Source organism: Sinocyclocheilus anshuiensis, unplaced genomic scaffold (genome assembly GCF_001515605.1).
Source record: "Sinocyclocheilus anshuiensis isolate Anshui unplaced genomic scaffold, SAMN03320099.WGS_v1.1 scaffold998, whole genome shotgun sequence".
NCBI classification, from domain to species: domain Eukaryota; kingdom Metazoa; phylum Chordata; class Actinopteri; order Cypriniformes; family Cyprinidae; genus Sinocyclocheilus; species Sinocyclocheilus anshuiensis.
In genome coordinates this window covers 403,302-419,394 of record NW_015536513.1, presented here as the reverse complement: position 1 = coordinate 419,394, position 16,093 = coordinate 403,302, and positions in this window count along the sequence as shown.

The window sequence follows — 16,093 nt, the reverse complement described above, 5'->3', positions numbered from 1 at the left end:
CGTATTTTAACCATGCAGCAAACCTTTTTAAATATTTTGATAAATTACTGAAAAGATAAATAATTAAATGACTTTTTAAACCGTTTAACTGATTGTATTAATCGGTCAAAATTCTTACAGTCGGTTAACCGATTAAACAGTTAAAATGAACATCCCTAATTTGAAACAAGATAAATGTTCTATGCTTAATTTCATGAAGTGTGTGATTAATTGCGATTAATCACAGAAAAAGGGTGTGATTAATTAGATTAAAAAAATATATAAATATATATATATATTTTTTTTTTTGTTATATTTATAACAGCCCAAGCATACCTTTACACAAGGGGAAAAATGTAAACAGTAAACCAACTCCATAGCGGATTCTAAGTGATTAAGGGCTTAGGACGTTCCAGTTCAGTCCATTGCAAGGGTTCCGCCAGAAGTGGGCACTTATGCAATGTAATCAATGACATACATCCGAGTAAATGAGACAGGGAAGTTTGTGAGTGAAGGGCGTAAAAAATTAACTGGAACGCAGCCCAAGTGCCACACTTCATTTTCAATTTCATCAATGTATATGATTTACAACTGAATAGCTCTGCAGTGCATTAAAAAAATACTGCCTGAATCCAAGCTGTTCCTTCAAGTTTTTTTTATTTTACATTTTACAAAATATTAATAACAAACAAAATAAATATGTTTTCTCTTATTTTAACAGTTTGGCTTAGCTTCTTGCTTTTTGACAACTTGGCTTAGTTTAGTGCAGCATTATGGTAAAACTAGATCAGTGTACTAAGCATGAACAACATCTTCCACTTAAAAGTTGAGTAACAGCTTGACCTGAACATAAAAACAAAACAAAATAAATAGCAACATTACAGCAAAACTTGGAAAAAAAATCACAAGACACTTTCATCAAGGGAGTCCAGTTCTTAAAGTGCTTTGAAGAAAATCTCCTGTAGCAGCTTCAATTACTTTCATTCATTCATCTATACTTTTACTCTCACTCAGCTAAGTTCCATTGTCTGCGTTACTGAACTGTTGTTACTTACATTCTGCCGTCTTTATCGCCTGCCCCTCTGTTGAATAAAGCCTGTTGTGATTTGCCACTTACCTGAGTGTTACCCGTGTGTGTTGCTGACAGGCGATGGGTCAAAAAAAGTGCGGGGGACAGAACACTGTGCGGGACACTGTTTCAAACAGCATCCCCCTTCAATATCACAATTATTCAAGTCTACGCCCCAACAAGTGATCATGATGATGTTGAACTGGAGAAGTTTTACTTACGGCTCCAGAATATCATTAACATGGTCAGCAAGACATCCTCATCAACCAAGGAGACTGGAATGCAAAAGTAGGCAAAAAGGAAATGAAAGTCTGGAAAGATCACTGTGGACCTTCTTGCTATGCAATGACTAATGAAAGAGGGAGGCGACTGCTGGAGTTTGCCAGTTACAACAGCCTGGTATTAGCCAATACCATAGGTGAACATAAAGCTTCCCGACGATGGACATGGCACGCACCTAATGGAGCCCATCACAACCAGACTGACTACATACTGGTTCAAAACTGTTTACGATCTGCCATTAACAGAGCAAAAACAAGGACATTCCCAATTTTGGCGCCACTCCTAATGAATGATGAGGACACTGAAGTTATGACAACCACCTTCAACACAGTAATGAGAAAAACTGCTAGGACATAATTGGCCTCCATTTAAAAAAAACACAAAAAAAAAACCTTGGGTTATGGAAGAGATTCTTGAAATGTGACACCCAGAGAGATCTCAAAAACTGTAGGCATACAACTGGGGCAGTAGAATACCATGAAATCAATCAAAAGATCAGAAAAAGCATGAAGAAGCTTCTTCTTCCTTAAGGCTAAAGAAGACTGGATAGGACAGCAGTACACAGAAATAGAGAATAGTTTGAAAAAGAACAACAGCAGAAAAGCATTTCAAATTGTGAAAGACCTAACCAAACAAAAACAACCAAAAGTTAGTACCGTACTAGGTAAAGACGGGAAATGCCTCACAGAGGCAAGTGACATTACAGGCAGATGGACTGAGTACTGTCAAGAACTATAGAAGAATCCAGGCACTCGAAATGAGATGCTATTGAACCAACATTGGCATCTCTTACTAGGATCACACCACAAATGAATCAGTGAGGAATATCATTTGGCATGAAGCAGGCCAGTATGAAGATCTCATCACTGTAGTCAGGAAGAAAAAGTTGAAATGGTAAGGACATGCCATCGGAGGCAGACAGAGAACGAAGTGAGCTGACAATATTACAGAATGGAAAATGAAAAGCTTTGCAGAGATGCAGGCAATAGCACATGACCAAGACATTTACATTGCATTTACATTGTTATTTAGCAGAGGCTTTTATCCAATGCGACTTAGAAATGAGGAGAACAATAGAAGCAATCGGAGCAACAAGAGAGCAACAGTATACAAGTGCTGTGACAAATCTCAGTTAGTCTAACCCAGTACGCATTGCAAGTTTTTTTTTTTTTTTAATAAATTACACCGAAACGAGTAGAATAGAATAGGTAAGTACTATTATTAATTGGTCAGGTGCTGGCGAAAAAGATGCGTCTTTTTTTAAAATGGCTAAAGACTCAGCTGATCGAATTGCGATTGTCGTTCCACCAGCTGGGAACAGTCCAGAAAAAGGTCCATGAGAGTGATTTTGTGCATCTATGGGATGGCACCACGAGGCGTTGTTCATTTGCAGAACGCAAGCTTCTGGAGGGCACATAAGTCTGAACTAGAGAGTTTAGGTATATTGGTGCAGTGCCCGTGGTTGTCTTGTAGGCAAACACCAGTACCTTGAATTTGATGTGAGCAGCTATTGGCAGCCTGTGCAAACTGATGAAGAGAGGTTTGACATGGGCTTTCTTCGGCTCGTTGAAGACCATTCTCGCTGCTGCATTCTGAATCAGTTTTAGAGGCTTGATAGTACTTGCAGTAAGGCCTGCCAAAAGAGCATTGCAATAGTACAGTCTGGAGAGAACAAGAGCTTAGACAAGGAGTTCAATTCAATTCAAGTTTATTTGTATAGCGCTTTTCACAATGCAAATCGTTGCAAAGCAGCTTTACAGAAAATGTAAGTTTCTACATTATATTTAGTTATAGCTTATCGGTGACTATCTCAAGTTGATGTCCATATGGCAGAAATGTATGGTAAAATCAAGCAGTTAGTTAATGTCATGTAATCAAACAGACAGTGAACACTATTAACAGCAATGATTATATGTTGCGATCAAACTTATAGCAAAATTTGGTAGTTTTGTATGTTGTCTGAGGGCTGGCATCTGAGGTATTCTGAGGGGTTCGGTCATCTTAGGTCTTTGTAAGGGCTGGATCCAGGAGTTGTGCGACCTAAGGCAAATCTGCTGGACCGGGCGGTAGTAGCAATATGGTCTGTGAAGCTTAAGTGATCATCAATCACAACTCCAAGGTTCCTGGCTGTCCTGGAAGGAACCATGGTTGATGAACCTAGCTGTATAGAGTAGTTGTGATGAAGTGCTGGGTTGGCTAAGACCACGAGCAGTTCTGTCTTAGCAAGGTTGAGTTGAAGGTGGTGGTCTTTCATCCAGCCAGAAATGTCTGTCAGACAGGCTGCAATGCGAATAGCTACTGTCGGATCATCTGGTTGGAATGAGATGTAGAGTTGAGTGTCATTAGTATAGCAATGATAGGAAAAGCCATGCTTCTGAATGAAAGATCCTAATGATGACATGTAGATGGTGAAGAGAAGTGGTCCAAGCACTGAGCCCTGAGGAACCCAGGAGCAAGAATTTGTGACTTAGAAACCTCACCCCTCCAAGACACCTTGAAGGACCTACCTGAGAGGTAAGATTTGAACCACTGGAGTGCGGTTCCTGAGATGCCCATCTCCTTGAGGGTGGACAGGCGAATCTGGTGGTTAACAGTGTCTAAAGCAGCAGACAGATCCAGCAAAATGAGTACTGAGGATTTGGAAGCTGCTCTTGTCAGTCTCAGGGCTTCAGTAACCGAGAGCATGGCAGTCTCAGTTGAGTGGCCGCTTTTGAAGCCAGATTGGTGGTTGTCTATGAGGTTGTTGTGTGCAAGAATCATAGAGAGTTGGTTGAACACAACTCACTCATGCTTCTTTGCAATGAATGGAAGAAGGGATACCAGTCTGTAGTTTTCTAAAAGTGCTGGATTTAGAGATGATTTCTTAAGCAGTGGGGTTATCCTAGCCTGCTTAAATGCTGTGGGAAATGTGCCAGTGTGAAGAGAGGTGTTGATGATGTGAGTGAGAGCAGGTATAACTGAATAATAATTGGCATGAAAAAGATGATTGGGGATAGGATCAAGCGGACAGGTAGTAGGATGATTGGAAAGGATAAGTTTGGAGAAGGAGAAGATATGGGAGTAATTCAAAAAATGGCTATCAATAGGCAAGGGGAGATCGATTTACCTAAAAAACCAGAGACAGTTTCAAAAACGGTGGACCAGAAGCCCCTAAGCTTTACACAGGATCAAAAAAGATGTGCATGAGAGGCTGGGATAAACCTACAGCAATCACAGGCAGGATCTATATGCTGAAAGTGCTTAGATAGTTTCAACTTTGTCCAGTGTACACGATGTACAACTTCGCACTGCAGAAGTCCATGTCTTGCACAGACTGAAGACTTGTGTATTTTATATATGTCACAGTTATGGACTTTGGGTTTTCTTTTAGTTGCCGTTTTCCTGTCTTCTGTTCTGGTTTAGTTCCTGTGTGCCCATATTTGGTTATGTTCCTGGTCTCGTTTAGTAATTTTTAGTTAACCACCATCCCCTGTATTACCCTCATTTAGGCCCTGTCCACACGAACATGGTTATTTTTTAAAAACGCAGCTTTTTCTACACGGTTTGGCTGTTCGTCCACACGTAAACGCAGCACCAGGTCCCTGAAACTGAACATTTTTGAAAACGCCTGCCAGGGTGAAGATTTTCAAAAACTCCGGTTGCAGTGTTATCGTGTAGACAGCAAAAAACCGGAGTTTTTGGCTTGTGATGTCGGCGCCTGCACTGTTATCTCCGCCTGCTGGAGACTTTTTCAGGCTTCTGATTGGCCAACATGGCTTTACAGTTGAGATAATATCGCCACCTGTTGGTTTGGCATGCTCTTGACTGCTTCATAGCACGTGTTTGCATTTTCATGTGGACGGAGATTTTTTAAAAAAAGGAAAAACTCCGTTTTTAAAAATACCCGTGTACGTGTGGACATGGCCTTAGTCACCTTATTTAAGTTACCTCTTTAGTTCATTCAGTTGTCGGTTATTGCATATGTGTACCCTGTGTGCTAGTGTTTGTTTTCTTATGGATTTGTTATTAAAATACGAATGCTTTTGGATTATCTTCGTCTGACTCCCTCATCTTCCTAGCAGCAGCGTGACAATATAAGACTGATTCCCAGTCCTCATCATAAATAACAATTTCTAAGTCATCTTCCCACAAAGCTTTTATTTGAGAGAGGGATGTATAGAGTGGGGTCAAAATTGTACAGTAAAATGTCGATATAATGCCTTTCCATCTTGGAGGGTCCTTCAATAAATTATCAAATTGAGAACATTGAGGTGGAGCAGGGAACTGAGGGAACATTTTACGCACAAAGTCACGAATTTGGAGGTAGCGTAAAAAATTATTCTTAGGAATATATTTTGTGCAGTGATTAAAACAATTCTGAAGTGGATTGTTTTTGAGAAGTTTAAAAATAGCTGGAGACTGGCCCAACAAACATAAAATAACACCAGAAAATTGCAGCATTTTTTATTAGCTGAAAGCAAAGGCATGCTACACTCACGCAGATCTGCAGTCTGTTGTGGAAAAGCAGAGGCTGACAATGAGCGAAAACGGGCAGGATTTGCTCACTATCATGAGGAGTTTGCAAGTTACGAAGAGTTTAAGACATAAATATGTATCATAGCCTACCACTGAAATTATCTGAGCAGTTTAATACATTTTCTAGAAAACCGAGCTCATTCAATTACATGCATTCATTGCAATGACAGGGCAAAAACGTAATATAAGCGTTTAAAATGCATGTATTTGAAAGCTTACCCCTTTTGACTTGCTGTTAATGCTGAATGTAAGAATGAAAAACTGAATTAAAACAACACAGAAATTAGAGCTTGTGCGATGAAAGTTAGTCAGCTCGACTGTAAGAAATATAGTGTTTTCTTCCATAAGGTAAAAGTATTTATTTTAAATTAAAATTTAATTATGGTTTGCCTCAGTGCTCATGTCAATGTCAAAATCATTGAGATGACCAATGAAATAAAGGAAGGCGGACCTTACTGTTCACAGAAACCGAGTGCAAGGTACGATGTAAGTAGGCTAAACATGTAATAGGTATTTGAAAATTGTTTTACGATGGCGTAAACAACCAACAATATCGCTGCTTGTTAGGACAAAACCTCTGATTAACATGGAAAATATACCTTTTATCATGTGTCGCGTATAGTTAGGACACAGTGTTATCCTCCTGCTCACAGACACTGTAATTTCATGGGGAAAACGTGAAAATAATTTGTCGTTTTTTTATCATCTGAAACATGCTGCAATTTCCAAGGCGACTTATATACAGTAGAGCAGTCAAGGTCAAGCACAAAACGCGCACATTTGGATTAGTGACGAATGATAACGGGAAGCGAGTTTGTTTTGCGCATTTTCCAGCAACCACGCCGCTTTTAAAAGAAGTGCAACATTTAAAGCATACAACATAAAGCAACATTTAAAAGAAGTGAAAAGCTATCCCTAGGAGAAGCAACGGATTTACAGAGCGACAAAAAACTGAGAAAATCCAAGACTGGCTTGGTGCAACTGGATGCTTCTGCAAAGGTCAAACAAATTGTTGGTCACACCCAGGGGCGCCGCTATGGTTTCCGGACCCCCTGAACATCATTGACCCCCACCCACAAGGTGCTACTGTGGCCTCAGAACTTCTCCCTTGCTGACAAAGAAAGGTCTAAATAAAGAAATGTTAAAGTAAATAGCCTAAATCTGGAAATGTCCACATAATACATGAATAAATATGAAATTAAGTAAATGTATAAATAAACATGAAAAGAAATAAATGTCATCATAAATGCATGATTGGATGATCGAATGAATGAATAAATCAATTTGGAAAAATATAATAATACATAAGGAAAATACAAATATAAATATAATAATTTGTAAATGTTTGTAATTTTTTCTTTATATATATATATATATATATTTCCATATGTATTTAATAAAACTCTGAATAACACTGACATATGTTTTATTAGTCGAATGTGTTTACTTTATGTAACTAAGCACTTTCTGGATTGTAGACAGGACTTTTATTTTGATCTGGTGGCATGACGTCATAAGGCTGCGCCGCACTCCTGCGTCTGTTTTCAGCTGAAGAAAGGTTTGTGGTCTTAATCATTTAAAGTGTTTGAATTCATACAAACGCGTTCAGTCTATTTTATATGGTTTACAAGCGATGCAAAGTTGATAATTATTGAGTGTAACATTGTAATATTTTATCTAATATGAATGCAGGTTATTTTGTGAGAGTAAAGCGCATCCACACATTAGTAACAGATAAAGTGCGTCTGATTTCAGTTGCTATTTCAGTTGCTTCACAAAATGATTCAGTGTTTTGAATCACCGCGCGCTGAAGAGACCTGCTGCTCAGAACAGTGTAAATGCAACAAGAACAAACACAAACATGTGTAATGACAACTTTTACAAACAACTGCAAATGTGTTTTTGTAATGGCAAGCTGAAAGTACAATAGCAATTTTTAAACGTGCGATTGATTAAATATACTTATCATTAAGTACCTAATGTTAATTAAAACTTTAAAGCAAGTTAAAGGGTTAAATGTTTGTCTAATCAGATCATTTAAGTCCATTAACTATCACTCTGACTCCCTCACCAGTGAACTGACTACTGAACTAGTGAGCTGATTGAGACACACCCAGAGATTAAATGATTTTCTTTTTTTATTTGTTAATTATTCTAATTTTAAACAGTACAAAGTGTCCAAACACACAGAAAAAACTCCTGCTGAAGCGACTGAGATCCATGAAGACATGAAGATTAAAGAAACGTTCACAGTCAAAGATGAAGAACAAACAGGTTGGTTTTCATTCTCAAAGCTGAACTGTCCTGTACATTTTCTCAATTCATTTGCCTTTGACACAAGTTTTTGTACACACCTTTTACACTGTCTTACTCCATTTCCTTTTTATTGAAGAAAATTCAAGTGTAATTAATGTAATTTGTTTATAAAGATTCTATTAACTATAAAACTTGTGCAGTTATGCTAATTCCGAAGGGAAACTTTGTTGTCAGTGGACAGAAATATTACCCCAACAAGCCAATGTAAACATCTCAATTGCATTGTCTGTAAATTTGCAACAAACTAATTTACAGGGTTCCTATTTTTTTTATTAGTGGCCTACAGAACATTCTCAAAACAACCTGAGAGGACAGTTAAAAAGGGCTTATTAAAAAAAATAGTTATTCCAAATGGTACCATAATATAACCGGGTATTTGCAGGATTTTTTAAATCGAATTTTAAAGACCTTTTTAAGACCTGCACTTCACCCTTTAAACATGTTTTTTAGAAAAGGGATGAGTCAAAAGTATCAGTTATTATATTCATTTAAACAATTACTATCAATCAATTATTATATTAAATAACATAAATATATCTTAGTGACTTAATTGTTTAGATTTTTATAATGCATTAGCTTCTTGTCAATCCACCGGTTCACATTTAAAAATATATAGCAAAAATAGCAGACGGGCTTAATAATATAGCAGATTTCATAGTAATATAGAAATATACTAGAGTTTTCATGGCCTTAAATTAGGGCTGTTTTTTACTACACAGCCATAGTTCACTGACAAGCTACACAAAATCGCAGGCGATTAATTGCCGATTATAAACGTGATTTTGTGTAGCTTGTCTGTGAACTACGGCTCTGTGTAGTAAATGCCGCTCCATCTGAAAGCACGTGCTGGAGATTTACTACTAATCACCAGAAGCGGCTTTACTGACGAGATGCGTATGAAAATCACATTCGATTTTTTGCACAGGCCTATCTTATATTTAAACATTTAGCCTGAAAACTTTTAAAGACTTGCGGAAACCCTAAGAACATAGTTCAGTGCAAACATTTCTGTCATGCATTTGGCTAAAAGGTTTTATTCACTATGAATTTTACCTTTGAAATTTAAGGCAAGTGCAACTCTGGCATTGTTTGTGAGCAGTGGTGTGAAGGCGATTTAAATAAAATACAGATTGGCAAATATATGGGTATTCCCTTGAACTTGGTAAAAAAATCAGTTTACCACCTTGACTGGAAAATACTGTTTTCATGGTCGGTTTTTCATTTATTATTTTCTAATGTTAGTGAATGTTTACGTTAGTGCAAGTCCTACTACGCTGAAAATAATAACGGTAGAGACCTCTCCTGTTTGGAGATAGTAGTAACATCACAAACTGAAAACAATCTTTACGTGATTTACTTTTCAGATGTTTTAAAACTGACCATCTGAGTCTAATATACTGTAGCCCCTATTGTATCTGTATGTTTTCTTTATTCTTCTTCTCGTCCAACGGGAGTCTATGGGCAGCCCTATGAACAGAAAATTATGAAAATTGGCACACTTGTAGTGATGACCATGAGTAGTAATCTGACCAACTTTGGGGTCTCTAGGACCAACTCTATAGCGCCACCACCAGTTCAAAAATTCAACATTAAAATGGTAATAACTCTTGAACCCCTTGTTCTAGAAAAATGAAACTTAGTACACCAGATTCTTCTCTTCATGATGATCAAATTATATAGCTTACATTAAGACTCCACCCATTACAGTAGCGGCCATTTTGAAAAGTACATTATTCTGTGTTGTCCGCTACTCCTTCAAATTTTGTAAAATTCTTCCGAAACTTGGCGGAGATAATCTTTGGACTGAGCCACACAGAAATAACTTTTTTTTTCACCAATAGGTCAAAAAATTCTGTTCAGTTATGATGTTGTGAACTTAACAAGGTTGACCCGAAATCGGTTCAGATGCTGTATCTTGGCCAAACTTTGATCAATTGACACAAAACTTGGTACACTTCATCAACACCATGATCTGAGGGTAAATGCCAAAGTAGGGAACAGCGCCACATATGGATCATGAGCTACCAAAAATGGCTATTTTTCCTAATCACTTTGAACAGTTAGTCAGAAAATCATGATATTTGTGTCTATTGATTCCTTGGGTAATGCCGAATCTGAGGATATAAATTTTGCCAGAATTGGCTGAACCATGTGTCCGCCATTTTTATATTTGACATAAATTGCAATATCTTTTAAACCATTTGACATGTCTGCACAAAAATTGGTAACACACCATGTCCTGGAGGTACCTCGGAAGTTTGAAGACAGCGTCACCTAGTGTTCCAGAGATATAATGATTCTTGCAAAAACACAACTTTTGAAAATGTTGTCCAAACTTTTTAAAAATTTTTATCTCCTGTCATTCCCTTTAAGTCATGTCGATTCTGACAATGTCTCATTTGTAATTTTCCATCAGTGTGTCTGTCCGCCATATTGAAGAAAAACAATAACTGTTTTTTTTTTTACTACTACTACAAATTTTGTCCAAAATCTGATCATATGATCTTTGGACTGAGCCGCACAGAAATGACTGAACAGATTTTTGATATTCACTACCGTTCCCGAGAAATACCTCTCCAAAGTAGACCGTGCCTGGGCTTGTTGATTTATGCTACCTAGCTTAGCATGCTAATTGGTTAGCATGCTAACTGGTTGCCATGTGTTCTAATGTGACTCTTCAACTATCAGGTTAACTGTAAGCTACGTTAGTAATAAGTTAGCAACTCTGAACATGCTAATCTCTCTAAGATGCCAAGTCATGCTTTTGTGAGCTCATTCTAACACCTAAACCATGGCCATTGTCACTACCTTGCATACACCTTTCTAACACATATCATGTCTCACAAAAGTTAAATCAATATATTGTTTTCTGTGAACGAGTGAACAGGATGATTTACACATCATTTTGTAGCAAAAACTCTAGGCTACCACATCCAGTTCTCAAAAGTCTTGCGAACAAATATTCTGTATGTGTTTTATGGCCTTATTTCAGTGACCTAAAAATTGTAGATTTTCACTAACCACGCATAAACATTGTTTTCTCAAAAACACAAACATGCACTTTCATGCTGCTCACATATTATTTTAGCCCAGTTTGTGTTGATTTCAGTGTTATGAGACTTTAGCCATTAATATGTTTTTAAGATACTGAAAAACGCCCTCAGACCCCAGAGGGTTAATGGAGATATAGGTAGACATAATGGCTGTTAATTTTATGTTTTCAATGTTATTATGCACATAGAGCCAAGGGATGGCCAATAAACACAAGATTTGCTAACGCCTACACTGTGGATCTTGTACCTTTTTTTTTACCCCTTTAATTCAGCTGAATGTAAATGAACCAATCACATATTGGAAGATTAAAAATGTGTTGCCCATTACAGTTAAAAATATATATTATTATTCATTAAATGGCATATGTGACAATATACAATGACAACGTTTCCTATACATTGATATATTTGTGGCGGCCCACCACGATATCAAACCTGACTGCCAAAAATAGATTTTCCAAAAGGTTTTGACTTCGTTGAATTAGCAGGAGCACTGCACATTTAAAATCAAAATGAGGCACGGGTGTTTTTATATTAATGTATCTTTGAAGGGAACCGACTCAAAGAAGCTTTGATGTCATTTTCATTTTGTTTTTCCTATAATACCTGATAAAGTATCATTTGTGAGTGCAGTGCTGCTTTGATTACTATTTCTGCTGTTCCGAAAGCGCCTCCTGCTGGCAGCGAATGAATTAGCATTTTCATTCAGCCCGTCTGCTGTTTTCATTCAGACAAACAAAAGAAAATCGACTGATGATTTTACGATATGGATTCCAAATTATATTGCCCAAAAATGAGCCCTAAACTATCCTCACATTAACAATGCATATACAGTACAAAAACAAAATAAATGGGCCTCTCCAGCATTTGTTTGGGGTAGGTCTCCTGTAGTTGACGTGAAGAATTGGAATCGGTCAAAATTCTTCATTTCTGTCAATGTCAACAAATGATTAACACTAATGACGCCCTTAAAGACAATTCATACCATAGAATGTAACTAATGCAATGAGAAAAAAACACATTCACGCAGTCACCTGCATCAAACAGCACAAGCACTGTGAACGTACCTGATGCAGCGAGGCAAACTCTGTACGTTAAATTGTATCCTCTTTTAGGTGTTTATAAAATGATTCGGTGTGCTGTACAACTTTAGTCATGTTTTTCTGTTTCAGCTTCTCTTTTTTTCAAATGCATTCTGTCTTCTAAATTTGTTTGCTAACTATTTCCATGATCAATTTTTGCAGCACTACACATTTTAAAGATTATTATCTGCTGTAACTTACAGATGGCTCTGAGTCCAGCTGCATCGTTGTTCCCCATAAAACCAGGCCAGAGTGAAAACAGCCGGAGCTGCCGCAGTTTAAAGGGTCTTGAAACCCTCTGTTTCTGCAGATGATCAGATTTTAATTAAAAATTACCAAGACAAATTAACTTGAATGAATGGTTCACCTTAAGACTAACAATGTGCACTAACAAAATAAATATGGTAAATTTTACACAAATTTTACACACTAATTTAAACTAAGTGTCCCTTGATATGTGTAAAGCAGTCCACAAGCTGCTTCAGATCAAAACACTCCAGTGAAGACCTTTATTATAAGTGTTTATTGTCAACATTAGGGATGTGAACGATTAATCGATGATCGGTTAATTGTCGATAAGAGATGCAATCGATTAAAGCTATCGATGGTCGATTAAGCTATTTAATTTTGGGCTGCATGCGGCTCATGAGCAAAACGCGTGCGAGCGGCTGTGAGTGACGGTGACCAGGGCCGGCACTAGCTATAGGCAGAGCAGGCGATTGCCTAGTGCCTCGGGCTTTGAGGCGGGGCCTCCATAGCATCAGTCAAGACGGGAGCAAAATACTAACCTCACTGTTCATTCATAATGCAGGTGTGCGAGTTGTCGTCTTCTATTTTGGAGTGATTGCAGTTTATTCTAAATATAAACTTGTTCTGTCGATCAGCGTCATTTCTGGACAGATGTATTGGTTTATTACGAGTTTAAAAGAGCGCGAGTGCCGTTGACGCGCCCAGACGCGATGCTTTAAATTTGCGCGTACAGTGAATGACATCGCGTCGGGAGCTGACTAGCAAAATGGCTACAAAAGTAAAGGTAAAAGCAAAGAAGTTTGTAATCAAAGTCAAAAAGCAAACACACTAGACCATTTTTCAATGTTTAAAAAAAATAAAAATACCCACACCGATGTGTGTAACTTCTAAATTGTGCCGATGATTACTGCTCTAACGTAACACTTACTTTCAGATTCCGTTAACTAGAACTAGTCTCTTTCACCTACATTTGATTTGTATATATAGTGCATATTTAAGGTAGCAATTCAATACATAGTCATATATATTAATAATAAGACACTATCTCTAGTCAGTATTGATTTAATTGGAGGGGGAAATCCTGCCCATACCCAGCTATAGGGGGAAAAAATGATAAAAGCACTGATATTAATTTACTGAAGGGGTGTTCAGGAACTGTAAATAAACTTCTGAAAAATATTACTGCAAAATAATAATAATAATAATATCAACAAACAAAAAAAGAGATTACCTTAGATAAAGTTTTAATTAATCTATACATACATACATACATATATATATATATACACACATACATGGTATACAGTACCAGTCAGAAGTTTAGACACATTACTGCTTATGCTCATCAAGCCTACATTTATTTGATCAAAAATACAGAAAAAAATTTAATATTGTGAAATAGAAAAAAAGAAAGAACAGCATTAATTTAAAATAGAAACAACAACAATACCGTTCAAAAGTTTGCAATTCAGTGGGTCAGTATTTATTTTTTATAAGAAATTTATACTTTTATAAGGATGTGTTAAATTGACTAAAAAGTTATAGTAAAGATTTCTAGATAAACGATTTCTATTTTAAATAGGCTAAATGCTGTTATTTTTTTTTATTTTTTTTTTACTTTTAAACATCAAAAATCCTGTATCACAGTTTATCAAATAAATATTAAGCAGCACAACTGTTTCTAACATTGATAATGAAGCATATTAATGATTTCTGAAGGTGACACTTAAGACTGGATTATTGATGACTCACAGAAATGTATATTTTAAAGTATGGTAAAAATAGAAAACCATTAAAAAAATTTTAATTAAAAAAAAAAATTAATTTCACAATATTATAGTTCTTTCTGTATTTCTGATCACATAAATGCAGACTTGATGATCACAAGTGACTTCTTTCAAAAACATAAAAAATAGTAATGTGTCCATAATTTTGACCGGTACTGTATAAGTAAAAATACACAAATTTTAAGATGAAATGTATAGATAAAAAGGTTAGGAATCATATTTGTTTCAAGTGCTTTTTGGGTGGGGGCCTCCAAATGTCTAGAACCGGCCCTGACGGTGATGGTATATAAATGCATCATCATTCATTCATAATGTACAAATTAAGCTTTTAATGTGATTTAAACTTTAGAAGTACATTAAAATAGAAACAACACAAAGTTCTTGAACATGGAAAGCAATAGAAATGTAGTAACTAAGTAGGGGTGCACGATATTATCGGACCAATATTGGAATCTGCCGATAATGGCTTTAAATGTAAACATCGGCATCGGCCCGATATATGCCGATATGTCTTGCCTATAAGAGGAATACATTAACTCAGCATTATCGCTAATTCTTGAAGCAAAGTTTTGCCTGAATGATGATTGGATTAACTGTTTTGGATTACCCTATTTAAACTGAGAATGCATGTACAGAATGATGTGTTCGGTGTTTGATAGAGTAAACCAGGGGTGCCCAACCCTGCTCAAAGTTTAGCTCCAACTCTAATCAAAGACACCTACCTGCCTATAATTTTTAAGTGATCCTGAAGACCCTAATTAGTTGCTTCAGGTGTGTTTGATTAGGGTTGGAGCTGAACTTTGCAGGACAGTCGATCGCCAGGAGCAGGGTTGGGCACCCCTGGAGTAAACAGTAATAGCACATGCAGCGGCAGCAGCGACAGCCTCCCCCGGGTCCTAAAGCCTGCTCTGTAAGGAATTTTAATTTCCTAGGGGCGCTGTCGGCCTACTTCTAAAAAAAAAAAGAAGCAAAAACATGACACTTAAATTAAATAATTTTATATATTCTGATTTATTCATTATGTGTAATCGTGTAATATTGTAATATCGTGTTATATTTTTTTTAAACAAATTATGAGCTCTAAAATATTTTCAGAATTTTTACAACTCTTTTGCTTTAGACCATTTACAAATGATAAATCACAAAATATAACGTTAAGGTTACCACTGCATCTTTCTGAAAAAAAAAAAATGCAGTGATATATAGTTATTTACAGTTATTTTCAAATCTTCAATGTACTGTCATTATAAAAGAGCTTCATTATTGTTTATTTAATTCTAATAAATAAGTTCTTGTTAAAACTAACCAAAATAAAAAATAATTATATATCGGCATCGGCTATCGGCCAAATTGAGTTTAAAATTATCGGATACGGGCAAAAATCCAATATTGTGCATCCCTATAACTAAGTAATTTCCCCAGATAATTGTTTCGTATCGGGCTCTGTGCTTTGCAGGGCTGCGGGACACAGGACAGATAGGCTAGACATTCCTACAACTTCATTCGTTCATACGACTTATCAATTTGTGGCCTCTGTCCATGTTTCATTCATTTTGTTCCTTAACCCATGATTTAACTAAAATGAGGGAACAAATTAATAAATCGAACAAATTCTTAATTCATGGCCATGAAATCTTTAATTTCCCTTCCCGCATGTTTACCAGTAAGAGATGCGAAAACAGTGATAAAAAGTGAATGACAATAAAATAAACCTGCGAAATTAGAGGGTTAGACGGTGAGGATTTAGGAAAAGAAACAATG